Source organism: Triturus cristatus, chromosome 6, assembly GCF_964204655.1.
Source record: "Triturus cristatus chromosome 6, aTriCri1.1, whole genome shotgun sequence".
Taxonomy (NCBI): domain Eukaryota; kingdom Metazoa; phylum Chordata; class Amphibia; order Caudata; family Salamandridae; genus Triturus; species Triturus cristatus.
Window position 1 is genome coordinate 1911228995 of NC_140589.1, and position 27038 is coordinate 1911256032.

General features: G+C 46.3%; 1 protein-coding gene across 4 annotated transcripts in view; it reads right to left on the reverse strand.

Moving 5' to 3' along the window:
- Positions 1-27038, reverse strand: part of LOC146822431 (uncharacterized) — a 63109-nt gene that overhangs the window by 35053 nt on the left and 1018 nt on the right. For all 4 annotated transcript variants that reach the window (XR_014963302.1, XM_085613530.1, XM_085613531.1 and 1 more), the window contains exon 2: positions 2413-2550. The gene's annotated coding sequence lies outside the window, so the exon portion shown is untranslated. The remainder of the gene's footprint in view (positions 1-2412; positions 2551-27038) is intronic.

A 27038-nucleotide genomic window follows, 5' to 3' on the forward strand; every position in this document is an offset into this window, starting at 1 on the left:
ACAGGATCTAATTTCTTGGGAGCAGGGCTCCTACATTTATACAGCAATTCTTTTGTTCTGCCAGGCCAGGGGGGCCCTTGCCTAGTCCAGTCCAGTTTCTGAACACTTTGTTTATGCGATGCAGGCTGCTTCTTTCAGGGTACAGGGCAGAGCCATCAGACGCTCCACAGGGGGCGGAGCCAGCATTGTGATGGCAGAGCACAGCCCTATTCAGAGTCCAGGTGTACTCCTCCCACCCATCTATCTGCCAATCTTCCTATTCACCACCAGGCTACCTAGCCCTGCCCATCTGGGTTTCCCCAGCCCTGTCACTCACACAAGCCAGAAAGCAGATACACATCACGCAGAGGCGGGCTGAGATGTTTAGGCAAGCAAAGGCCAACTTTCTAAAAGTGGCATTTGCAAACGCAGAATAATAAAATAAACCTTACTAAAAGATGTACCTTATTATTCTGAGTTCAGGCATACTAAATTCGAATTTCTACCATGTTCCCTGGGTCTGTTAGGATCATAGAATGTAACAATTCTGACAGCCCGTTCTGGCCTATGGGAACAGGTAGCCTTCCAATAGTGAAAAACGAAAATGGCTGTAATTCACTATTAGGACATGCCACACACAACAGGGCTTGTCCTACCTTATGCTTACAATACACCCTGCCCTTGGGCCTACCATAGGGGTGACTAATATGAAGTTAAGGGAAGGTTTAGGGACTGGCAAGTGGGTGCACTTGCGCAGTCAGCATGACAGTACCAGACTGCACGCAGGTTCTGCAATGGCAGACCTAGACACATTTTACCAGGCCGCTTCTGTGGGTGGCACAACCAGTGCCGCAATCCCACCAGCGGCATTTGTATTTACACGCCCTGGCACTCCTGGTGCACTTTACTGGGGTCTGATAGTAAACCAGATAAGCCAATCATGGAATCCAACCAACAGATACACTTTACATAGGGAGCACTTGCACTGTGGCACTGGTTGGCAGTGGTACAGTGCTCTGAGCGGCCAACACCATAAAAACACGAGAGGCACAGCGACAAAAAGTGGAAGGGAGACTTACGCCAAGGTGCCAGGTCTAACAAGTGTCCCCTCCAGCTGAAACGTGGGGAGAACTACCCTACCCCAGGGAATTCCTCATCACTAAGGCAGAAAAATCTGGACAGACCGTCAGCATTGGCGTGATCTGTACCAGGGCGATGTTCCACCGTGAAATCCATACCCTGTAGGGAAATGGACCTCAACAGCTTTGGATTTTCACCCCTCATTTGCATCAACCATCTGAGGGGCCTGTGGACTGTCTGAACCCGGAAGTGAGACCCAAACAGGTAGGGTCTTAGCTTCTTCAGCGCCCAGACCACAGCAAATGCCTCACGCTCAATAGCACTCCATCTTTGTTCCCGTGGTAGTAACCTCCTGCTAAGAAAGGCTACAGGTTGATCTAGGCCCTCTTCATTAATCTGTGAAAGAACAGCCCCCACACCATGCTCTGAAGTGTCTGTCTGAACGATAAACTCTTTGGAGAAGTTGGGAGCCAAAAGCACGGGCACCGTGCACATAGCAGCTTTCAGGGCCTCAAAAGCTTTCTGACAGGTGTCAGTCCAAATCACATTCCTGGGATGCTTCCTTGAAGTGAGCGCTGTCAAGGGGGCACCAATGTTGCCATACCCCTTGACAAACCTCCTGTAGTACCCGGTGAGACCTAGGAAGGCTCTCACCTCTGTCTGGGTTTTGGGCGACTCCCAATTCAGGATTGTTTCTATCTTGGGTTGAAGGGGTGCCACCTGGCCACTCCCAACTTGGTGCCCCAAGTACACCACTGAACCCTGCCCGATCTGGAACTTACTCGCCTTGATCGTGAGGCCTGTGCTCTGAGCGGACAACACCATAAAAACAGATGAGGCACAGCGACAAAAAGTGGAAGGGAGACTTACGCCAAGGTGCCAGGTCTAACAAGGAGGATGAACACCCGTCAAGGCACAGAAACTGGGGTTGCATGCAATGGACACACAGTGGGAGCGAAGGTGACTAGTGAGAGCATATTGCAGGGATACAGTTAGCACATACAGCTGCAGAAAAAACAAAGTGATGTATCTCTGTGAGAACCCATTAGGAGGTAGCAAAGAAGTGTCCTGAATTTTTACACTTATCGTCCTAAATTTACACCAATGACAGTTGGTCACCTAGCTGATCGAGATGCTTAGAGTGCATTGGTGGGCCAAGGAGAAGGGGCAAAGGCTAGTGCCCGAGAGGAGGGAAAGGAAAGGCAAGCAGAGTGCTTTAGGTGAAGGAGACAAAGAAAGTGCTCAGGGGAGAAGGGGCAGTGAGGATTGCTTCAAAGGAAGGGCATTGTAAAAGAAAAACCCAGCGCTGGTAAATCACATTCTCAATGACATTGAGTCATCATGTAAACCTACCTGGTCAGTAAAGCCTTTGAGGGTGGAGCCATGCCAGGTTTTCACAATATCCACCTGAATCTTATTTACATGCGCTAATGAAAATGGGAACCAGAATGGGTGCGTAGTCTGGCCCTCGTCAACCTGCGTTGGATGACCCTGATGTATAAACAATTACAAAGCATTATCACTATGCTTCCACAAGAAGAGCAGGCATCGTTTTGATGCTAATAATCATATCCAAAATTAAACTCACATTTATAAAAAATAAATGCTCTCTAGCTAGGAAGGCATGTGTTATTGATATGTATGAATGACTAGATTATTGTCTTATTAAAAATACAAACATTTTGAAAAGACAAGCTGCCTGCCAAGAGTGCTGGTTATTCTTTCCTCCTCAAGTGTCACACATGGCTTGCCAGTCAGTCAGTCAATTTGGTCTTTCTTTCGATTATCAAAATCATTAAAGACATCGTACATCAATAAAGAAAAGTCTAACAAGTTCATATAAAACCGTTTGTTACATTCATAAAAACTTGTAGCAAAAATAGATCACAAGAATAAAACAGCGTTAAAACTAGTCGAGCAAGATAAATATCAATGTACATGAGCCACTAGTGTGCCACATAAGGGGGCTTTCACAATTTGGAAAACTACAACACTCAATTTTTAATTAGAAGGAGAATTTATATAAATGAGCAGTAAGATTAAGTTATTATAAACTCATATGTATTAAAGCTATCATTAAAAAAAGTTGTCACGACCATGGTGCCCTCAATTTTTGCTCAAATGAACCACATCCATCCCAAAAATGTAGCAACGGCAATCGATATGGGCTCACATGTGTCTGACATTAGAATCCTTGGCGCCTCTACGTCCGACCTTGTGCCGAGAATTGAACAGATTGGTTTGAGCCATCTCTTCCTGGGAAGCTGGTAAGCGGGGCAAACAAACAGAACATGTGCTATTGTTTCCTTCTGTAATGGACACACAGTGCATTTGTCTTCATTCATGGAGTGCCATTTGCAAGTGAAGAATTTAATAGGAGGGGAACCCACACTAAACTGATGGTATAATTTCCTATTGTTAGGTACAGTAATGAAATCCCAATAGCATTCATACTTGTGCTCTTGTTTATGGTCCAGAAATTCCCTCGTCAGCGTATGCCTTGTTAGAGTTGAGAATCGCTTCAGCATAATCATGTTCCAGTAGGCAGCCTTAAATTCTTTCTTAGATGGAAAAAGGTTTCTTGCGGGATTCTCCCATAAGCTACTCATCCCCATATCATTCAGGGTATCTTTTAACCTTCTTAACCAGGTGATCTTATATGAGCTATCAGACCCCTGGTTTCAAGAAGTGCTTGGGCGTACAGGGACAGTTCAAGAGTAACCCAGAGACTCCTCCAATATGCCACGGGTCTGTAGTGAGCTATATCCTCGATTTTATGGCAGCCCAAGTCTAGATAAAGAGGCATCAAAGGTGTTGATTGTGGGAGACCTAACAGTGCCTTCGGAAATTTGTTTTGGGCTGTAATCAAGGGGCTAGATCCTCAAAGCCCCACAACTCCGCCCCGTATAATACAGAGGTGCTGATTTTGGTTTTATAAATCTTTATAACAGGCGCCACTGGCTTTGTATGGGAAAGTCGCTGCTCCTTCATGAGTACTGTCAGTTGGGCGTGTTTAAGAGCCAGCATATCGATCTGGGGTTTCCAATTTAGTTTTCTTCCTAAAGTGATTCCCAGTAAAAACGTCAGTCTGCTCTAGTTGATCTTTGTTCATTGAGACACTCCCTTTGATGACTTTACGGTTGTGGAGAACCATAAACTTGGTCTTCTCCACATTTAACACAAGGTCATGATCGTGGCAAAATACCTCAAACCTAGTAAGGGCTGACTGCAGCCCCTTCTGGGTCTTGGAAATTATCAGAGTGTCGTTCGGGAACATTAGCAGTGGTATCTTCATGCCTGCCAGGCAAGGGGCATCTGTGGGGTAGAGTAACACTGCACGACCTTGTTAATGAATAGAGAAAACAGGGTAGGTGTGAGAACACACCCCTTACGGACCCCCTTCGAAATGGGGAACTTGTCCGTAACTTCCCCATTTGTTCCCCAGCGAACCTGAGCGAAATTGGAATCATGTAGGGTGATTAGGATAGCCAGTATTTCCATAAAAGCTCTCCACATTTTTGCACGGGACACCAAGTCGAAAGCCAATTTAAAAATCGATGAAGGCTGCGTACAATGTACCCCCTTCTATAATAACCACCCGCCAGTAAATAATCATAAACCTAAAAATATGGTCTATAGTGCCAGTATGTGGCCAAAACCCTGCCTGTAATGGTGACACAACCTCGGTTTCATCCATCCACGTCTGGATTCTACATAGTAACAGCCTGGCTATGATTTTTTGGATGCAGTCAATGAGGCTTATTGGCCTATAGTTCCCAGGTTTAGATCGATACCCCTTTTTAAAAATCGGGATGATCTCTGCTCCAGACCACGTTTCCGGGATGGGGGCGCTTCTAGCTATAGCATTAGCTAGTAGCTGAATATAGGTCACCCAATTATCCCCATCGTGCATAAACAGATCCGCTGGTATGCAATCTAGGCCAGGAGCCCTGCCTTTCGGGATTAATTTGAGGGCATTTTGGACCTCTAACCCAGAAAAATGCAGATTGGCGGTAGGGTTGGACATAATGAAATGGTCGGTGCTATCATCACTAGCAGCAAACTGGCCCTCAAAATGTGAGGTCCATAGCTCGGGAGCAACAGGATTGGCGGGGGCTTGGTTTGATACGCCACTGCCCCATTTGACAAGATGCCAAAAGTTGGCCATATTTTTTTCCCTACTGGCCCTAAGCAGATCTTGACAATGGTTTTCATCCAAGGTCCTTTTGGCTCGAGTTACCGTTAGCTTGTACCCAGCCCTTGCCTTTCTAATGGTGTATATGTTCTTTAATTTAATGGCTCTTGATAGTGTCCTGTAGGCCTCTCTGCAGGATTTATTGTACCACGGGGCTGCCTTTGGGCAATGTTCTTTCCTAGATGTTTTTATCTTTTGAGTAAAAAAAAAGTGAGTTTTGTGAACAGCTCATTGTGAACCTGTAAATTGGTTGAATCTATGTCCTCCTGGGTATTGCCATTAAGGAGGGTGGCTGTCGAGCGCTCAACCAGCGCCTTTATCTGTTCTAGGTGCCCTTCGTTAGCAATGACCTTAGCCCTTTTGAATCTCCTGGAGTCATTAGTGAGCTTAACTTCAACAATAGCCTTCACAGTTCCGTGGTAGTTGTAGATTGGAAGACCTGGAAGCTGCAGTGATACGACTAGGGGATTGTGGTCACTTTCAGTCCGTTCCTGTACTACCATGTCTTATAGGGAGTACCAGAACTCCAGGTTAAGAAAAATATAATCAATACGGCTGCTCCTCAACCCATTATTGAAAGTATGAGAGCCCCGCCTGTCTGACTTAGACCTCCCATTCACTGCCCCTACTCCCCATTCCAGGCATAACCCTTTCAACTGTAATGCAGACATTACCTTGTCTAACGCTGCCACCGCCAGGAGTCATTCAAACGACGTAAGCAGCGCCGCCACCGCCAGGAGTCACCAGCAGCCACAAACAACGTCGCCGCCGCCACGGGGCTCCGATTCCCGGCAGCCACAGCGGCGGCGCATTCCATCGACGCAGCGCCAGGAGGCGCATCTAAGCAGCATTGAGCCCCGCTTCGCGGAACGCGTGCGGGCAGCGCCGGGCTAAGCCCGGGCAAAGGGCGGGCCGTCTGTGGCCGTCAGGGGCCGGAAGAGGCCGGGCTGGGCCACCCCTCCGACATTGATGGTGAGTTAAGGTTCTGCTGTCGTGGATAGGCAGTTGAAAATGGTGAAAAGGAAAGTTGCCGTACCTAAGCATAATGGGGGAACAGGGGCAACCCTCGACTCATATCTAGTCCGAGCTGCAAGTGTGTTAACTGCAGAGATTGCGTGAACTGAAAGGAGACCGTCTATGGAGGTAGCGAATGTTACAACGGCTTTAATTCACAACACCAGCACGATCCCCGATGCCCAAGTGCGAATTCCAACACCTTCATTCTCGCCGGGGATACCTAGAGATTTTGTAGATGGGTCCGTAGCAGTGTCTTCCTCCATTTTTCCCCTTGAAGAGCTGACGGAGCAAAGGCCCTTGATCGCTCTCCCTAATGATTTGCCTAATGTCGTTCCCTCCCCAACTGCACCTACCTTAGGCAGGCGCACAAGGGGGGGTGATACCAGCTACGAAAAAGCAACAATTGGGAAAGGCCTCTAAAGTTGGGACGGCTTTTTCATCATGCCCCGAGGTCTTATCTAAAAAACTTTGGGCAAGCATCAAAGAGAAAATTGACACTATCATGGCACCATGGATTATTAGACTTGACTCGATTGTTGACACGGTTATTGTACTAGAACAAAAAAATCAACCGTATTTTTCCATCTGCCCAACCTCCTATAGATCCTTTGGTTACTTCTAGTGCTTCTGTTCAGCCGGGGTTGTTAGAGCCTACATTGACCACGGAGCCATCTCTTATTAGTAACGCTACATTGATACCTTCCATAGCGGACAGTTCCAGTGATGTCCTAAAAGCTAATCATCCTGCTCGAGAATTTAATTCTCCAAATGCTTTTGCCCCTAAGATAGGTAACACGATCACTGCTCTAAAACCTGATACCGGGACTTGTTGTGAACCAATTCCAGGTAAAAGGTTCACATTGGTAAAGGAAGCCTCGCACTTGGTTCTTGTCCTCGCTAATGTCCCTCGCTTGCGACCAGATCAAGTAGAGACATCTACTACCCTGATGGATAAAGTTCTACATTGGTTAACTAATAATATGAACATCAATGAATGGGGTGGTTTTCAACTAGCTAAAGAAATTATCATGGCTAGACGTGTTCCATGGGTGGGCGTTGGTGTGAAGAAGTTCAATGGGGATTGCATTGTTGTCAACTTTTCCAATGTGAATGTGCTTCCTAATGTACTAGCCAACTTGTTGCCCCCCCAGAAGAGGGCCCCTGGTATTATCCCTCCAACGATGGGTTTCTTTCAATCTAGTCCCATTAAACCGAATGCGAGCTCAAAGTTTGCTTACACACGGAATGGTCCGCCACATATGTTATGTTATTTTAATTTATTCAGCGCACAGCTACTCGGAAGTGTCCCGGCGCTATAGACCGCTGGGGAACACGTCCTGGCTATCCCTGTGAGATGGTCCCTTTCTGGGTATCTCCAAGGTGAAACCAGGCATCCCCGGCGTCTGTGGGGGGCCGTTGTAGAGATGAGGCAAGCTTAATGCCCAGAGTTGCCGAGTGTGTTCCTGGTTAGAGTAGGTACCGAGGCGAGAATTATCAAGTCCGTTTTGACCCTGGTCCACGACCCTGCCGCGTCGGGAATTGAACCCTGGTCCCTGGCCGATTCTCTGCTTACGGATCTGCCGCCTCTCACCAGTGAGCCACACCTCTCCACTTAGGAAGGTATTACCAGGTTATGTGAGTGAACTTAGTCTAGACAACAGATTCACAGCTCTCACTGATCTGGAAGAGTGCGATTGACACAGGGAGGTTGGCAGGGTTGTAGCGTTGGACCCCCCTGTAAGCAATTCACTGACTGAGGACCCATTAAAAAATCCACATTGAAGTAGTTTATTATCTACCCCTCTACTGAATAAAGGGAACTTAGTCTCACAAACGCAATTAGGTCATAGCACAGGTCGTGAGATCACTAGTCCCCCCATGCTCGTAAAAGCAAATCCTTCACTCACTAGCACTAGTAGAGAAGGTAAACTGTCTCTATTATCCTGGAATATTGCAGGTATCGGGCAAAAATCTGTGTCAGAGAATTGGGGTAATTTCATAGACAAATATGATATATGCCTGTTTCAAGAGACCTGGGCAGTGGACCCAGTTCACCGGGTGGGGTATCTTAACTTCTATATCCCCACCATTAAAAAAAACCAAGGGCGACCAGCTGGTGGGCTGGTGGTATGGGTTTGTCAGAATTTATGCTGTGGTATTGTCCCCATACTATCCCCGAATAGCGATATCTTAGCCCATGAGGCCAAACAAGTTTAACAGCTAACAGTGGCCCTATTTAATGTCTATGCTAGAGGCAGCAGGGGTGGTACAAGGTCAGAGGTAGTAGCCGCCCTGGATACCCAGCTGGATGCCCTCCCTAATTCTATTTTGTCAATTGTGGGGGGGGGGGGGGTTTAACACCACCTTCGAACCATTAGGGGTCGAGGAGCAGGAGATAGCAGCGGAACAGGATTTGATATGGGGCATTCACAAGCTCGAGATCCCCGCTGTTAAATAATGGACCGACGCTGCCATCCAGTTAAAGGTATTGTGTCTAGAAAGAGGTCTTAGAGCTGCTAATGGGCGCACTAGATCGGACCCTTCAGGAGCCAATACCTTTGATAACGGACGCAACTCCAGCCGGATCGACTACCTATTGGTAGACGTAAGACTCTGGCGGTGCCTCGAGGATATGGAGATCATATGGCGCATGGAAAGTGATCACAACCCTCTCTGTTCGGTTTTCTTAATATCATCCACAGAGAGGGTTGTGAACCCGACTGAGGGTCTTGTATCATGTAACTTGGTACTATCTAATAATAAGCGCCGGGTGAAATGGAACAAGATCTGTGAACTTCCTATAAAGTTGGCCGCTCTTAAATCAGAGGTTGTGGAACATACGGCCTCTATAGGGTCCAGAGTTAATAGCCCAGATTTCCCACTAATCATGTATGAATCTCATTTATCCTTATTTGCCATGTTAAAAACCTATTTTTTGCACGATGCTAGGTCCAGTAAGCAGTCCCATAAATCGAATAGGGCTGGCTGGTTTAATGCCAAATGCAAAATGGCTCGTAAAAAACTGAGTGAAGCGCTTAAATTCAAAGATCTCTCTGGGGTAAGGGAGGCCAGGGATTCCTATTGGCGGGAGCAAAGGGAGCTTAAAGAGAATGGGACAACGACAAGTGGCAAGATCTAAGAAGAGCCTGTGCAGCCAAAGATTCCAAGCAATTTTGGAACATTGCTCACTGGGACCGGGGAGGGAGCCCAGATACTCCTCAAAACAATGTAGCACAGACACAATGGCTTGCCTTCTTTAAACCACAATATGCGTGTGCCCCCTTGGGAGAAGTCCCACCTTTGTTTCCTTTTAAATTTTATCAAGGTACGGTGTTTTCCCCCAAAGATGTAGATATAGCACTTGATTGTGTGTTGGGAGAGAAGGCCCCTGGAATGGATGGCATTCCAGCCGATGTCTTTCTAAGTGACAGACTAACCTGGTGCCAGTATATTGCCTTTTTGGCCAACGCAGTGGCTAATGGGTCCCCAGTGCCACCTTCTTGGAAGGGAGCGGAGATTATCCCCGTATTTAAGAAGGGAGACAAATCTCTCCCATGTAATTATAGGCCCATTAGCCTCATAGATTTGATACAGAAGGTAGTGGGCCGTTTGGTGCTTAACAAAGTTCAAATGTGGGCGGAGCAAGCAAAAATCTTATCCCCATTTCAAGCTGGGTTCCGTCCCTGCATTAGCACCATAGACCAGGTTTTCCGGTTTATTACAATTTACTGGAAAACCGTGGTCTTGGGGGAAGGTTCATTATACGCTGTCTTCGTTGACCTTAAGTCGGCGTTTGATTTAGTATCACGTGGGAAACTATGGAGAGTGCTAGGGGACATGGGGATTGAGCAGGAATTGCTAACCTTACTCGTCCGCTTACATGAGGACAATTTTGCCAGGATCAGATGGGGGATGCAGGGTGAGGTTACCGACACCTTCCCAGTCGAGCGTGGTGTTCGACAGGGATGTGTGCTGGCCCCCACCCTGTTTTCGCTGTACATCAACGGAGTGGTAAAGTACCTCTCTCGAACGCCATCTGATGCCCCCACACTGGCGGGAACTTATGTCCCAGTCCTCATGTTTGCGGACGATACACTGATTATCTCCAAGACCCCGAGTGGGTTACAAAAGGCTGTGAATTCATTCGGTAATTTCTGTATTCAGCGAGGACTTGAGATTAACACTTCAAAAACCAAGTTTCTTTCTTTTAATCAGCATAAGTCCTTTAAGGGAAGGATATTTTTAAATAATATCCCCCTGGAACAGATGGATGTTTTCATGTATCTAGGCATCTCCCTCCAAAAAGATATGGGCTGGAAAAATCATCTGAACCTTACAGTACTAAAACATCACCAGCATACAGGTGCCCTGCTGATGAAACACAAAACGTAGTTTACTAAACCTGTAACTCCGGCCTTGGAAATTTATGACATCAAAGTGTTGAGCTAAGCTCTATATGGAGCTGAGCTATGGGGATTTAGCGATTTAAGATGTCTACCTGTGGCAGAAAGTAAGTTTCTTCGCAGCCTGGTCGGGGTTCCTCAAAGTACACCGATGACCCCACTTCGTTTAGATCTAGGTAGGAAGAAAATTGAGGATTTGGCAAAGTTACGTCCACTGTTATACTGGAGGCGACTATGGTCCACTCCGGAGCTCTCACATTTTGTTCAGGGCCTAAAAGATGTGATTGCTCTGGACCGCTTTCACAAAATAGGTTGGCTCAAATATTAGAACCATACTCACTAAACTTGATTTATTGTGTTTATGGGATTCCCCAGCTACTTCTGCCTTTCCATCCAAGTCGGAACTAAAGAAAAAATATTGGGACATGCTATTTACGTCATCATTTAGTGTGTTCACAGCCACTAGCTTGTCAGGCCGGTTTTTGGATTTCAAAACCAGGCCTGTTTGTGAGTTGTTTTGGGATCTAATAGAGAAGCCACTTGATCGGAAACTATATTTACAATTCAGGATAGGCTCCCTCCCTACAAAATCCTTTACATGCAAATGGGACTCATCTACGAGTAGTAAGTGCCACCATTGTCGGGCTGAGGACGAAACTATTCCTCACATATTTTTTGCATGCCCGCTATATCTGGCTCCACGCCGTAAATGGCTGAAACCAGCTTGTTCCTCCTTGGGCACACGGAGCTGTATGTCTGCTTTAAGAATTTTAGATTCCGATTGTGCTCCTAACTTAGCTATTGCTGTTGCTAAGTGTCTGGGTTGGTCATGGGCCATTCGCACTTGCACTTTAAAATCCCCTGCTGTTGATCAAACTTAAACATTGATATTTTACCTATGTTATGTGAGTTTTATAACTTTTTTTATTAAGGTTTTATCACGGTTTTGGACCTTTATTGGAATTTAATACTATCTTATATTGTTTAGTGTAAAGGTTATATTTATATTGTCTTGTGTTGTATGTTGTACATGTTTTCTTTGTGCTTTTATGACAATTGTCGAAATAAAGCTTCTGAAACTGTAATGCAGACTCAGTCCATCTTTTTATAGGCAGGAGATCAAGGGACAGAATGTCCCATTGTGAGTCCTCCTCAATACTGAGGTTGCCATCCTCGTGGTCAAGGGGCTCAAAGGTGCAGTTGAAATCCCCTACTATTATCAAATTACTGTGTCCCCTGTGCTGATCTAAAAGCTATCTAAGAGCACCACTGTACTAGAACCTCTACCCCCTGTGGTCCCTCTAGCGTAGACATTGATAACCAATATATCCGGAACATTAGCCATCCGGAGTCTGCTGATTATTATATCCCTACTGTCGATCTGGACTTCCTCCACTTTGTAGCCTGCTTGCGGTCTGACCCAGAAGACGAGTCCCCCTATGGGTCTACCCCTCTGTCCCTCCATGGACGGTTTATTAATAATGAAGGAACCCTGGGTGATAAGTTTGTTCTAGTGTCCAGGTTTCCTGAAATGCCCAAATGTCGTGGTTGTCAATAAATGCTGACCATTCAGATGAGGATTTTTTGGAAGAAAAACCAGCATTATTCCAACCAACTAAGGATAAATTTGGTTTATTTGGCCCTTGATTTGGAATGTTGGGAGTAATCAAGGGGTTGGGAGCGTAGGCATTATCCAAATCAATCTCACCAGATCCGCTAATGGGCATGGGAAACTCTGCATGAAGAGATGTAAAAAATTGGTCCAACATCACTGCACTACTCCTGTCCACCCCACCTTGTCCTTTGTCCCCCCGAGATGTCAATGCCTCCCACATATCCTACCCCTACCTGTTTAGTGTTCCTGTTTGGAGTAAATTCCATGATGTTGGTAGAATTAGGTTCTAAAACATTATCACAAATTTCCCTTAGATCGTATGTGCCTGTGGAGGATAGACCGGTATTAGAACCAAGTCAATCGATGTCATCTAAGGAGGCAAAAATGTCAAAACGGTTATATGTAGGGACTGAATAATTATGTTTGCCATACACTTGTAATACCACCCCGTGTGCTGCACCCGTTACCTGAAGGTGGGTGATGAAAAAAAGCCTAGCGGGAGGATGTTAACATCATTCATCTTGATTTCCTGCCCTTTCCATAATATGTTGAACCAGACCCGGAGACCCAAAACTTAGAACCACACAGTCCCCAGCCAGGGACTTGTGTGATTTACCGATCCATGGTACTCTTCGAGCCATTTTAAAATTGCGGAAGAGGTCTTGCTATATACCTGTCCCATTTGTCAACAGATGTAGTGCCCTGTTCCTCAATGTAGACCAGTGTTCCTGCTTGGTAGACGGTAATACTGGGACATTGGCCAAGACAACTGTGTAGGGTGTCGAGTCCGGAGGGAGATGTAAGGACATGTTGGCATTGGTATTGCTAATAGCACATTGCTGGGGAGCCCAAATACATGAATCACCCACTGTCTGAGCTAATGGAGGAGGTACACTGCTATGAGTGGGATGCAGTGATAGGTTGGCCACAGATACTGTAGCTGCGGGGGTTACGGGGCAATGATCAGTATTTGTGAGTGCCCTGGTGTGTGATACATTCACTAGCTGGGAGTCTGACCCTTCCCCCCTGCCGCACATTGGGATTGGTTAGCAGGGTGCTCGAAATACACTGCTCTATTTTAGCCAGCCTTACTTCTATCAGATTCAATTTGTCTAAGAGCGGGTTGTTCAGGGCTAGGAGTTTGTTCTCTATCCGTGTTCAAAATGCAGCCTCAGTTGGGCATGATAATAGGTCAGTTATTGCAGAAGTGGAGGTGGTTATACAAACATTGCTGGGAAAAGTATTGGTCTTTAAATTTGCTTCTCTCCCATTTTCACCCGCCTTACGATTGGTTGCTCTAGGTACCTGCTGGTTGGATTCGATGGGACCTCAGGCTTACCTTTATTTTGAAGGCAGTCCCCCGCGGACCAGACTAGTCTTCTGGCTCTGTGTGTGTACCATGGGGGTCTCCGAGGTGTGGGCTGTGCTCCCCAAGATGGAGAATGGAGAATGTGGTGGTGCCAATGACGTCTGACTAGACAGTGGATTTACATAATCGGTGGCAATGCAGTCAGGGAGAGACGATGGCGCTGTACCACTCGGGGGTAGTTGGGGTTCCAGTGACAATCTGCGTTCGGTCAGCTGAATCTCATGAATCAATGCTTTTTCAGCCCTAGAAAGGAACGCATCAAGTGTCTCCACAACACCAGAACCCACCAACGCCTTGCGCTTATTCATTATAGCCATAGTTTGTAATTCAGCAACAACAAGGATTGGTAGTTACAATGCTTACAGTGGAACATTAGGGGGGTGGTCCAGCCCAGGCTCTGCCAATCTCTGACAGGCAGAGACGGGCCCGCCCTTGGGCCGGGCTTTGTCCCGCACGCATCCTTTGTCACGGGTGGAGAGAGGCAGTGCTTTTATGCGCAGTGACCACGCCTCCCCCTCACTCACGGCAGGTGCGTTTTTAATGGTGCACCCTGGGGGTTGTAGTCTTCTCCGAGGGTGATCAGGCAGTTCCCAACGGGAGTGGCGGCACACGAGCGTCCCGCGTGCCGAGAAACGGCATTGGAAGGTCTCCCAGTGGTGCAGATAGCAAGGTAAAACAGGGACAGCTGTGAGAAGGTGGCCTGATATATGCTGTCCACTAGTTCTAGTGGGCACCTTGTATCAGTCCAAACAACCCCTTATGGTGAATGGTTAAAGACAACCTTAATTGAAAGCTATCCTAGTGGTAGCTATGGAGAGCAGCCTTCAGGCGAAGTCTTGAAGGAATGTAAAGCAGCTTGTTTTACCAGTCTTTAATCTCTTGAATGATCAAATGAAAAAAGACAACCACAACAGGTATATATTTAAAATATATGTATTTAGGTTAACACACACCCCGTCTAGTCTTTTAATGAGACTGGAGTTCAAAGTACTTAAGTTACAAGATAGCAATCCTCAGTAATAGCACAACTACACGTTTGGGCCCAAGGGGCGTACCAAACCATAAAGTGGTATAAGAACCACGACTGGGATAGACACTAGGCCTATAGCCTGTAGAATTGCTGGGACCCCAAGGAACCACCCAAGGTAGTGACACAGGTAAACACAACCAGGGGTTCCCGTTATCTTCTATGGGCAAAAATTTAAAAATTAGGGACACTTCTAATCGAGTCAGGACCAAACCCTTTTGGACTTAAGAAGTTCTAGGGCTAGCACCCTCGTGAGCACCGGAGTACTCGAGTTACCTCACCCAGGAAAGCCAGGTGCATAGGTGTCTTTTGGTGTCGGGTTACGTCGATTTCAATGGGAGCCTGTAAAGAACTGCTGCTGCCGTGAAGAGGAGAAGTGTCTGCAGAGATCCAAGCCTGGATCTGGGGTGGAAGGAACCTGAAAGCAGAGGGGACAGAGTCTGGGTCACTTGCCAGTGACCTAGGGCAGGATGGACCAATACCCACAAATGTCGGGTGCTTCAGGTGAGTTGATGGGTGTCTTGACTCTTCAGCCACGTGGTCCAGGAGGAGTTGACGAAGTCCACGAGCCGGACTCGAGCTGTCCCACGAAGTCTGTCGAGTGCTGCGGTGTCAGTGACCAGAATGGACCCCACAAACCATGGCAACGGTAAGTCACTGGAATTTAGAGAAAGGACTGCGGTGCAGACCAGCAAGGTCTGGGGGACTCACACAGCGAGGGTAAGTCAGGGTACGTCTGGGGCAACCAGGAAAGCCCAATCAGAAAAGGAGTTGCCTTCGTGGGGACCTGCTAGCCAACGGGCTAGTGATCGCGAAGGAGCCTCGAGCAGTCGCACTTTGAGCTGGCCCACGGGTCACTCGTGGAGTGGAGGCCAACAATCGTCGGTGCAGGAGGTGCTCAAGGCTGGGGTTACTCACAGCCCAAAGCACAACTTCGAGGAGGACCAGGAAGATAGTGTTGCTGCAAAGGTTCACGGTGTCCAGGGGTCACGGTTCCATGTCACCCACTATAGCCACGGGCCTCAGCTTTGCTGTGGACTCATGGTAGCCTCGGGGAAGTCTGGAAATCCACCTCTGGTGATGCAAAGACTTCGGCTTCCGGCGGGAGCTTCAGCGATGCAGACCGGTCAGTTGCTTCTTTGGTGCCTGCCAAGCAGGGGAGTCACTCCTTGACCCCAAGGGAGATCTCTTCAGTCTTCTAGTCAGGATAGAACGTCAAAGGTCCAGGATGTATGTTGCAGAGTTTCGTCCAGGGTATTCTAAAGTCCTAGGGACTGGATTCCTATACTTATAGTAAGTTTAGGGGATGGACTAACTAAGGCCCCACCTACGGGTGGGCCTGGAAAGAGGAGTGGTTACACCCATTTCCTTTGTCCAGTTTCGCGCCAGAGCAGGGGCAGGTAGCCCCTGCAACCGGTTTGAACTGGGCTATGCACAGGGATAGCTAACGGTCCCCTAGTGCAGGACTTCAAAGCACCAGAGAGTGCTCCCGCCCAGCCCCAATACACATCTGCCTGTCTGGGGTGGTGGTCACACCTCCCTTCGACAGGAAACCTATGGTCCAGGCCTCCCCTGCCGGAGTTTCGGTCAGCAGCAGGAGGCCAGACCGGTGTCTGTTGCAGAGGCATCCATTTTGCGATGCCAGGGCTCAGGAAATGCTACCCCCGCCACCAGAATTGGTGGTGGGGGTAGTATTCCAAAGTGTTTGACACCAAACACAATATGTTTTGATGCAGCCATCCCAAAGTTAGCATTTACAGCGAGGTTATAATGCACTTAAGAGGATATGGTATGGCTGTATCACAAAAGAGCCATAAGGAAGTATTTCCGAAAGCTGCAGAGGGGCTCAGATCATGCTTGGGCACCCTCTCACATAAAACCAAGCACTCTGCCTTCAGGATTGTCAAGGCCTGCCATAGGAGTGGCTTATAGGTTCATATGTGTCTGTATAGAGTAGTGCTATAGGTAGTCTATACCACTGCAAGGGGTGCAAGCACACCCTTACCCAGGCTGCAATAGCAGACCTGTGGTGCCATTTTGGAGTGCTTCCCAGGGGTGGCATAATATATGCTGCCCTGGTAGGCCTCTGAGGTACCTATGTCCTAAGTACATAGTATACCATATACTAGGGGCTTATAAGGCACTCCAGAGTCCATTTAGATATGTACCTAATGTACATGAAAACCATTTTAGAGAGGAAGCAGCTAGGCTGTGGTCCCGATTAGCAGGGCCACAGCCAGACTAAGGTCGAAAAACAGTGAAACACCAGCAAAAAGTGGGGGTACCCATGTGAAGCGGATCCTACTCTCCTACAGCAGCTAATACTAGAAAAGTCTCCCACGCCGCGGGGGAAAGGCAGCGCTTTTATACGCTGTGACCACGCCTCCCCTTCACTGGCGGCAGCTGCATTGTTGATGATGCAGCCTGGGGGCTGTAGTCCTCTCCCAGGGTGATCAGGCAGTTTCCAACGTGAGTAGCAGCACAGGAGCGTCCCACGCAGCCGACTGCCTGCAGAGCGGAAAAACGGCAATGGAAGGTCTCCCAGTGGTGCGGATAGCAAGGTAAAACAGTGGCAGCTAATACAAGAAAGGTCTCCCACTCTTGCCACTAATAGAAAAGTACCAGACTCCTGGAACAGGAAGGGATTTAGCGTATGACAACTCTACAGAGGGTTCATTTTACAAAGTTGAGTTTTTAACACACCAGTGGGGTATAAGAGGCCACTTCAGAGAACGGAGTATACTTCAGAGGTCAAAAGATTCGAACACCAGTGTGGCTGACTAAGACCCTCGTTTCAAAGATCGTGCAAATTTAGCTGTGATAATAATGCCTATATATCAAAGGGGGGGGGGGGGGGGAGTAGAAGCGTTCTGGGGGCCCCACTCAGCTTCTGGATATATATCACTAAATCAAAAAGGAGTGGAGCCAAGAGGCCTCGAAGGATCTGGCACAAATATGTAGAAGACCCTCAACGGCCATTATCCTCCATTGGTATGTTTGTTGCCCTTGGTGTAATCTTGGCTGATAGCATCATCTTTGGGTCTTTCGTTGGCCTCCACTAGGAGGAGATCCTGAAAAACTGGTTAGGATCTAGTTTGTGCAGAATACAAAATTTAAAATTACCTCTTTATCATGTGGTGCAATTTATTCTAAAAAATGATAGGGTAAGATTAAAAACGGTGGATGTGAAATATGTGACGTTCAATGTGTCCTTCACATCACTTTGTCAACATGTTTCAGCCTGCAGGCGCCCTTGCCGGTTCAATGGCTTTCGTCAAGACCTTCTTGGGGAGAAAAACTAATCCCTCTTTAAATTTCTTACTCCCGTCAGGTGGAGTACTATCCCCTGGGTTTGGTGATACCACTGGTTATAATAATTCCGGTATCAACAATCAGTAATGGGGAGAACGCACAGGAAGCTAGCGTCTGCATCACAAGAGTGCAGCCAACGCCTCTCTCCAACAACCCTATGGGGAACTCCTAAAAATCTTAAAAGCAGAGGAGAAATGCTTCCTTCGTACCCAAAAAAATGTGATACCGCAGGGTGCAGTATTTATTGGATATAATGTTACAAGACTAGAGTGATATTTGGATGTATGAACGGGATAACTTATAAATAGCACACGTTTACCACAATTCTGAGTTCCTCAGTCTCGGAGCTCGGGAAACGTGTCAATTCAAAGTCTAAAATAGGAATTCAACTGTTCGAGAATAACACTTATTTTACAAAAGACAATTACATTCTATGCACAATATAGATATGTGATTAAACTCGGCATCTGTTTTCTTTTAGCTAGCCATAATTCACATTAGCCAAATCCACAGAAGTCGGTGCTGTAAAATAAAGATTTCATGAGAATTTTTATGCTTGTGGGAGAATGTACGTTCATCATATGACTGAGAAATAAAAACGTCATATTTGTTTTTTATTCTCGGAGGGACAGATTAAGGAATGAGTAAGGGCGCAATCACACAACGCGAGCTAATGGAAAATAATTTTTTAATTAAGAACATGCGGAAAACGGTCTGTAAATTCAAACATATGTTGTGCTGAGGTTTTTTTTCTGAAATAGAAAAAAAACCACATCTGCGCGCGCATCCAAAAGGGGACCATTTTTAGAAAATCCCGAAGGTTTTTCAAATTAAGCACAAAAAACACATGGATTGTGTTTCGATGCCACCCGGCATTTATTTGCGGTTCAATCTCGCCATTTCTCCCGTGCATTTTATGCCAAGGGAGAATGACATTTTTTGGGAACAGCGCTTGGTATTTTCACACTTGACTGCCACAGCCAGTCAGGCTTTTAACAGCCATTCATGGCCTCCAGATAACTGTGCGGCTCAGGGGAGGGTGATGCGAGCAGATCCCAGCCTTTGGTGGACTGGGAATGGAGAGGGGACCATGTGCCTGGAACCCTGGCCCCAAAATTGCAGCCAGGCGAGCCCAGTGGTAAGTCAGTGCAGGCAGACAGAGAGTACACAGTATACTCATCTGCTGTCCGTCGGTCCTGTAAGAGCAGCTGATGTCTAGATGTCTCTTCAACCCACTGCCAACTCACTGGGGAGTTGGTGCAAGGTTCATTCCTGCCGTAGCTCTCTGGCCAAGACTCATTCAATGTTTACTCACAAGGGTCATCCCTGCTGTAGCTCTCTGGCCGAGACTCATTCAATGTTAACTCACAAGGTTCCTTCCCTGCTGTAGCTCTCTGGCCGAGGCTCATTCAATGTTTACTCACAAGGTTCCTTCCCTGCTGTAGCTCTCTGGCCGATACTCATTCAATGTTTACTCACGCTCTGCCTTGAAGCCGCACATGTAGCGACCACCGGGTTTGCACAACTCTGCCGTTATCCCAGCTGAAGCGGCGGTGCTGCTCAAATTAAACAGTATAGAAAAAACCACAGGAGTGTAACCCGTAGACCAAACTGAGATCAGGGTAATAACAATGTAATTGCAACAATATCTCAGCAGGAATTATTGGATTATATGCAATCGTATGTACAAGACATTACTAACACACAGAGAGAAAAAGAGGCTGCAAATACTTTGATTAATGCGCCCATAGGCGTCATATATTTAGACAAGAATAACGAAAGAGTCAACAAATTGTAACAGCACTGTTTGGTCTAAATACCAAAACAACCCTAAGGGAAAAGGTGTACAATGTGCTCGTGACATAGGTGTGACGGCGCAAGTGACAACGTGAAGAAAACCATAGCAAGGGGCGCAACACAGTATATACAGAATATGTACAAGATAAAGGTTCCAAACAACAATTTCAATTGTTCATCTGAAAATTTTCAAGGAGTTTTTTCTGAGGGAACCAAAAGATCAAAGAGCGCCAAAAGGATTTAGAGCTGATGGACACAGGTCGACGACGTTTCGATCCTTATTAATTTAGGATCATCCTCAGGACCAGGGTCGCAAATTTCAGGGAGTGCTGAGGCCCGGGGGAGGGGGATTCTGTCATAGAGGGTTCCGGGTAGACAGATGAGTAGATCACGAAGTGTCCAGGTGAGACTTCAGAGGGGACTGGAGTGAATTTAAGCGAAACTCGGTTGAGCTCCGCACACGTCCGTGGCGGCTTGGTGTACCTTCGTGAAGTTTGGACCACGACTCCCCTGACCTGCTTAATCTAAAATACTGAAGCGCCTTTCTGCGCTCCCTCCCCGGTTCCGCAGCTCCGCTCCTGCTAGCGAGACGCTTAAATTCACTCCAGTCCCCTCTGAAGTCTCACCTGGACACTTCGTAATCTACTCATCTGTCTACCCGGAACCCTCTATGACAGAATCCCCCTCCCCGGGCCTCAGCACTCCCTGAAATTTGCGACCCTGGTCCTGAGGATGATCCTAAATTAATAAGGATCGAAACGTCGTCGACCTGTGTCCATCAACTCTAAATCCTTTTGGCGCTCTTTGATCTTTTGGTTCCCTCAGAAAAAACTCCTTGAAAACTTTCAGATGAACAATTGAAATTGTTGTTTGGAACCTTTATCTTGTACATATTCTGTATATACTGTGTTGCACCCCTTGCTATGGTTTTCTTCACGTTGTCACTTGCGCCGTCACACCTATGTCACGAGCACATTGTACACCTTTTCCCTTAGGGTTGTTTTGGTATTTAGACCAAACAGTGCTGTTACAATTTGTTGACTCTTTCGTTATTCTTGTCTAAATATATGACGCCTATGGGCGCATTAATCAAAGTATTTGCAGCCTCTTTTTCTCTCTGTGTGTTAGTAATGTCTTGTACATACGATTGCAAATAATCCAATAATTCCTGCTGAGATATTGTTGCAATTACACAGCTCAAATTAAACAAGCATTTGCAATGCAATAGGTAATGCATTTGCGAGAGTTTAAGCTATTAGCATTGTAAATGACAGTGCCTGTTATTTATCGGTTTTGATAATTAACACATAAATAAAAGGCAGTGTCATTTAAAATGCCAATAGCTTAAACTCTTGTAAATGCGAAAACTATTTCTTTTCAAAGAAGCGGCCGCCATTATCCCGGGCTGCTTGGAAAGTGAAAGAGTGCATGGTTCGCTGAATGTTGCAGGAAAGCATGTCGTGGCTGTAGTATGAGAAACTCATTAAAGTAGTGTTTACAGACTAAATAAGACATACCATGTAACAACAGAAGTAAAAGTGTAAGTCCTCATGGGAGGTTACAAACTAAGACAAGGCGGTACTAAGGAGGCACAAACAAGCCTGTTAACGAATCAGAAGTCAGCATGTATGAAAAACATTGACACAAGCCAATGACAAATATGGGCAGACAGTGGGCAGGGCTTCACGTCTATTCTCGATTACAGCATGTCTCGCAGAGCAGCACATGCACTCCCCAAGTTCAACCTAAAAAGGCAGTTCTCCTTTTCTTTGTTTAAACTGCACCTGCTATGGTGCTCTTTGACCTGCCTTTCACCCTGGCTGTTGCTCTGGCAGCAGACACCATGTCACAACTCAACTGTAATAAGTTATTACTGTCTAATTGTGGCCAACCGTAATAAGAAAACAACAGATCTACTCTACTGTAATAATGTATTAGATTCCAGCCGAGACGTCACGGTGCCCCCAGCAACATACTGTAGAGAATATGAAAGGCGGGTCGCTGGACAGAAATGTCGCTGCCACCTAAATAAAGTGAGACTGGACATAACCCTCTATTTCTTCAGATCTTATTCCCCTGGAAATTCTTCTTCAATAGCTGATAAGGATGCACTTATTGAAACAGGTTTACTTACTGCACCGCTTGAGTTGCTATACGACAACATGAATATATCTAGGTCTTACCAGACATCATATACACGGTTTTGATACTGGAGCTACATAACATTTTGGCTACAAGTGAAAAACAACTGATTGTCAATACTAATGATTTCAAATTTTTCATTAAAAAGGTGCCACAAAAGTTTAAAAGAGCACTGAAGGAAAGAAGATGGAGTGCCTGACCAAGAACTATAACATAAGTAAAATATCCCTACCATATGTAAACAGCATATGGCAAGTCACTGGGAGGTCCATGACTTTATCTTGCAACATCCTTATAAAGTAAAACGGGGGTAGTTTATACCTTATATTATTCACACATTTCTAAATGTGTCAGCAAATGTGTTCTGGTATATTCTGTTGCAAATTCCTTTACCGCAATAAGTAGTTCTGTCTTCTACATGGTACAGTCGTGTACAGCACCCAAATAGATGAATGCCTCATATTAAAAAAAACCATACCACAGAATGCTTGAATCACATGTTTTAAAAAAACAAAACGCAGATAGGAATTCCTTTTGACAGCTGATTGACTCAGAAAGGAAGCTTCAGATCTGGGGGTAAAGCAAATGGACGTTAACCGTGTCAGTTAATATAAGCAGGGGCAATTGCAGATGTGCCAGGTGGTCCATACACCCAAGTAAATAAATAAATAAATCTGCAGGTCTTCAAGAATAAGGCTCGTTTTCATAGTTGCTCCTATTTATTTGCAAGACTTGTTTTCCTGCTAGTGAGCAGCTGATTGCACAAACGTGTTAAGAGGGTGCTGTAATTAGCACACGCACACATGCAAACGCTTTGGGGACCGGTCTTCATAGCACGCTAGTCCTCACAGTGGTGTGTGTCTTGTTTTGTCAGTTTTATCCAACACTGGGAGGAGCTACCAGTGTATGTGAAAAAAAGAAAACACACACACACTAAAAATACTTAGATTTTGAAATGTACTGATTTATGCAAAGAAGAGGAATCCAAAAATGACCCAGTGCAGGTTTGCATTTCTGCGCATATTTGGAATGTATCATGTGGAAGGTCAATGAAGGCCCTTGAGGGAGTTAAACGCTGGATGTCAACAAGCAGCATTTCAGTCTGGCAGAATGAGTGACGTGCCTTGGAATTCCTGCCATGGACGCCAGAGTCTCAAGACAACACACAGATGCACCTCTGACCCACATATGAATGTGAGGGGAGGCTACCAGCAGCGCAACATGAGACAGACAGGGAACCCATTACTGGAAACTCCGTGTAAACATAGATTTGAGGGACGCTGCAGGACTGCGCCACAGCAGATGCTCAATCTCCAACAAGATATCCTCACCCCAGTTCTTTTAATACTTGATTTTTTAAAAAATATTGCCCAAGGCATCAGATGCGTGTCATGTTTCCCACAATGTACACCAAGCCAAACATAACAGCATTTAGACGAGAAGCAGAGAGTAGCCTGTCCACATGTTGACAGAGGGCACACTATACGTCTCCCTGCTACAATTAGGTTAATAAAAAAATGAGACAATTGTTGCCTCTGGCCAAGAAATAGCGCAGAGATTTGAAACAGAAAAATAACAGTAGAGATGAACCCTGGCGTTTCCAGAGGTACGTAGTGAATTAGACTCCATTATAGCTATAAACCAAAAAGGAAGCACCACGGAGATGAGTCCATCTTTACACGCCAGGCCGAGGCAGCAGTGACAGCATGCGGCCTCCTCTGAATTCACGCAACTGACAGGCAAGAGAAGCTACACCCACCCTCCCTTCAAGCAAACGCACACAAGAAAAAGAAAATGAATCTACAGCAGACAACTTTTATTTTATGTGACAGTGGGACAGTAAATCTTATTTTGATAAAATTAAATTAAAACGCAATCACTGTACCTGTATTCTAATATATATAGTGCTGGGTCTTGGTGGTGGGCGCTCCTTGACAGATTCGCAATAGAAAATGTAACAAAAAACAGAATACGGATAAGCGCCGTCAATAACCTGATGGGTTATTACCAATAGTCTTCTCCACTTTCCCTTGCCCCCTCCCCCATCAACCCCCTACATGTTGAAACAAGCACCCCTGTCCCTTTGAAGACCTTTAAACTATGGCTTCACTTTGATCTTTAACACATTTTAACAACCGTTCTTGCTGCTGACATCACCCTCTGATAAAAACAGAGCCTGGCAATGAATCAGAGCATTTCCTCTAAGCAGCGAGCACCAGTAACATTACCCAATGACATATTCATATTTTTTGAAGCCATGAGGAGATTAATCGGCAGCTCTGCTAAAGACAAGGAATGTCCTGAGCTGCCAAGTAATCTCCCGTGTGTACCAAAAATATGAAACTGAAATGTGTAATGTAGCTGGTGCTTTTGCAAAGCACTACGGAATGAAACAACAAGCCCGAGAGCGAGCTGCTGCTAAAGCGTGGCTTGAGGCGAACAAAGAGCGACTCCAGAAGGGATCCCCAGAGCGAGAGGACGTGGCTCAGCAGTCAGAGCTGCAGACGTCGGAGCTGGGGATTCGTGTTTGAGCCTCGGCAGTCGGTTCAACATCCTGTGAATGATCCTGGAAATGTTCTTCTCCCTAAAGTGCACTAAAAAAACAACTAAAAAGCATTGATCGATATTGGAGGGGGTGGTGGGGGCCCACACAAGCACCATCGTGGGAGGGGTTGGGGGGTGGAGAGCACAGGAATATTAAGTGCACAGGCAAATGATAAGTGAGCAGGCAGCAAAAAGTTTTTGTTTTTTTTAAAAAGCCAAATCCCACCTTAGAAGGAAGCCCACACCAAGCTATCCTACCAAAACAAAGCCCAACTGACGGCAAACTTCTACAAGTGTCGCAAGTTAAATAAACCTAAATAAAATTCAAGCAACAGAGCGGGAAGCACGGCAGGGGAGGCAGCAGTTATGTAACTGTGGCATTGAGAGGGGATAGAACTAACACATATTTAAAATATAAGCAGGTAGAGAGCTGAAGTTGAACACTAACAAACAATAACAGGGCAGGAATCGAAAGCAAAAAAATAGTCCCTCAAGAACAGATAAAGAACCATAGTGGAATGAGACAGTACTAATTCCCTGCTCTGTGGGAGGAACAGAAGAGAGAAAGGAGGGACAAAGAGGCAGGACTGACCACTAGCAAGCAGGGATTTTTGAAGGACGCTGAAATAGACAAATGAACAGCAATGTCAAGAAAGGGGATGGACTTTATGTCCACAGACCGATTACAGCAGGTCTCAAAGAGACAGCTGCGCTTTCTAGCTCGACCTTAAAAAAAGCATTGAGAGAGAGAGCGTTTCCTGCCTGCAACAGCAGGCAGTAGAAAACCAATTAAGAAAATAGTGCTCCCCGGCTCCAATTAAAGCATACATGTAACAACCGAAGTAAAATGGCCAGTCGCCATGGGAGGTTACAATTCAGGACAAAGGAGGTACTAACAAGCCTATTAACCAACCAGAACCCATATTAACTAAGGACAATGACAAATATGGGTGGGGCGTCAATTACATACAACAATACAGCATGCCTCCTGGAGCAGCGTATGCGCTGCCCAGACTCGACCTAAAAACATTAAACATTTCACTGGGACTCATGCAAGATGGCTTCATCGCCGTGACCGTTCCTCACAATTCTGGTGAGATTTACTGTTTAATCAACACTACGTTAATCAGAACCTTAAAACTCTAGACCCAATCAGCACAACTTGCGGGAAACCGATTGAAGAATGTCTCCCTTCAAAATAATGGGTGGGTATTTAACAAAGGAAACTTGATCTAAATGTTTTGTTCTAGCAATAACATTTAGTATTTATTCTTCATTACAGATAAACAGGACAGTCTATGATTTCACTTACAATTTTCAGTAAACAAGTTTTCCCTGGGGGTGGGGAGGGCGGCCTACTTAAAGTAAACAAACTCAAAGTAAACTTGACTTAACTAAAAAGCAAAAGACACGCAATTGATGGACTGAATGCAGAACAAATCAAAACATTCACCACCAGTCAGTAAAAAGGTCACAAAGTGATGCCTCCATTATTAAAACAATGGAGTGTGTACACAACCAGGCAAGTGATGGACAACCGTCCAACGACACAAACAGCAGAGAATGCATGCGAGCCCCGACAAGAACACACCCCTAGTCCTCACAGCCAACCTGCTGCCACGATCAATGTACACTACTCAGGCAATATATAGCTTGGGTGGAAGGAACTCCATTAAAAAAGGCTGACATCAAAGTATGTGATCCGAGTGGTCACTCTAGAGACCTGTCACTAAGTGAGAGACACAAGGATTGAACCAATGCCCCACACGCAGGAACAAAGGAGATGGACAAAGTGCCAAGGAGAGCACCAGAGGTGGAAAGAGAGTGGAGGCAAGTGAGCGTGGAAATAAGACACAACATTAACAAATGGAGCACAATTGTGCCAAAGACACAAGAGCAGCAAATAATACGTGTGCGCGAGCATGCAAGACTTGGAACAAGTGCCCCTAGAGATTAACAACCAACTAAAACCGCCCCCTCCTCAGAACAGCAATCAGACTCGAGGCCCCGAAATCTGCACAGACCCTGGCTTGTAAAGCCTGCCTGTGAACGGGCCCCTCAAACTCCGCTTGTGTTAGTGGGGGCCCTTTTTAAGTGTGAAAGAGTCCCTCACACATTGAAATGAAAGTACTGCATGATGGGGGTGGAAGAGTGATAGAAGGGGTGGCACTGCCATGCTCGCGGGCACACAGCTGGTACACTTTATCCACTTAGTGCCCATGGATGCACACGTCACTTGTGCCCTCATGCCAGACCAATGAAGAGGGGGGGCGTGCTCTCATGCCAGACCAATGAAGAGGGGGGGCGTGCTGTCATGCCAGACCAATGAAGAGGGGGGGGGGGGGCGTGCTGTCATGCCAGACCAATGAAGAGGGGGGGGGGGGCGTGCTGTCATGCCAGACCAATGAAGAGGGGGGGGGCGTGCTGTCATGCCAGACCAATGAAGAGGGGGGTGGGGCGTGCTGTCATGCCAGACCAATGAAGAGGGGGGTGGGGCGTGAATAGGACGTGATGCCGCTCACTGGAAGGAAAGCGGACTGGCACAAGGGAAGGAGCCC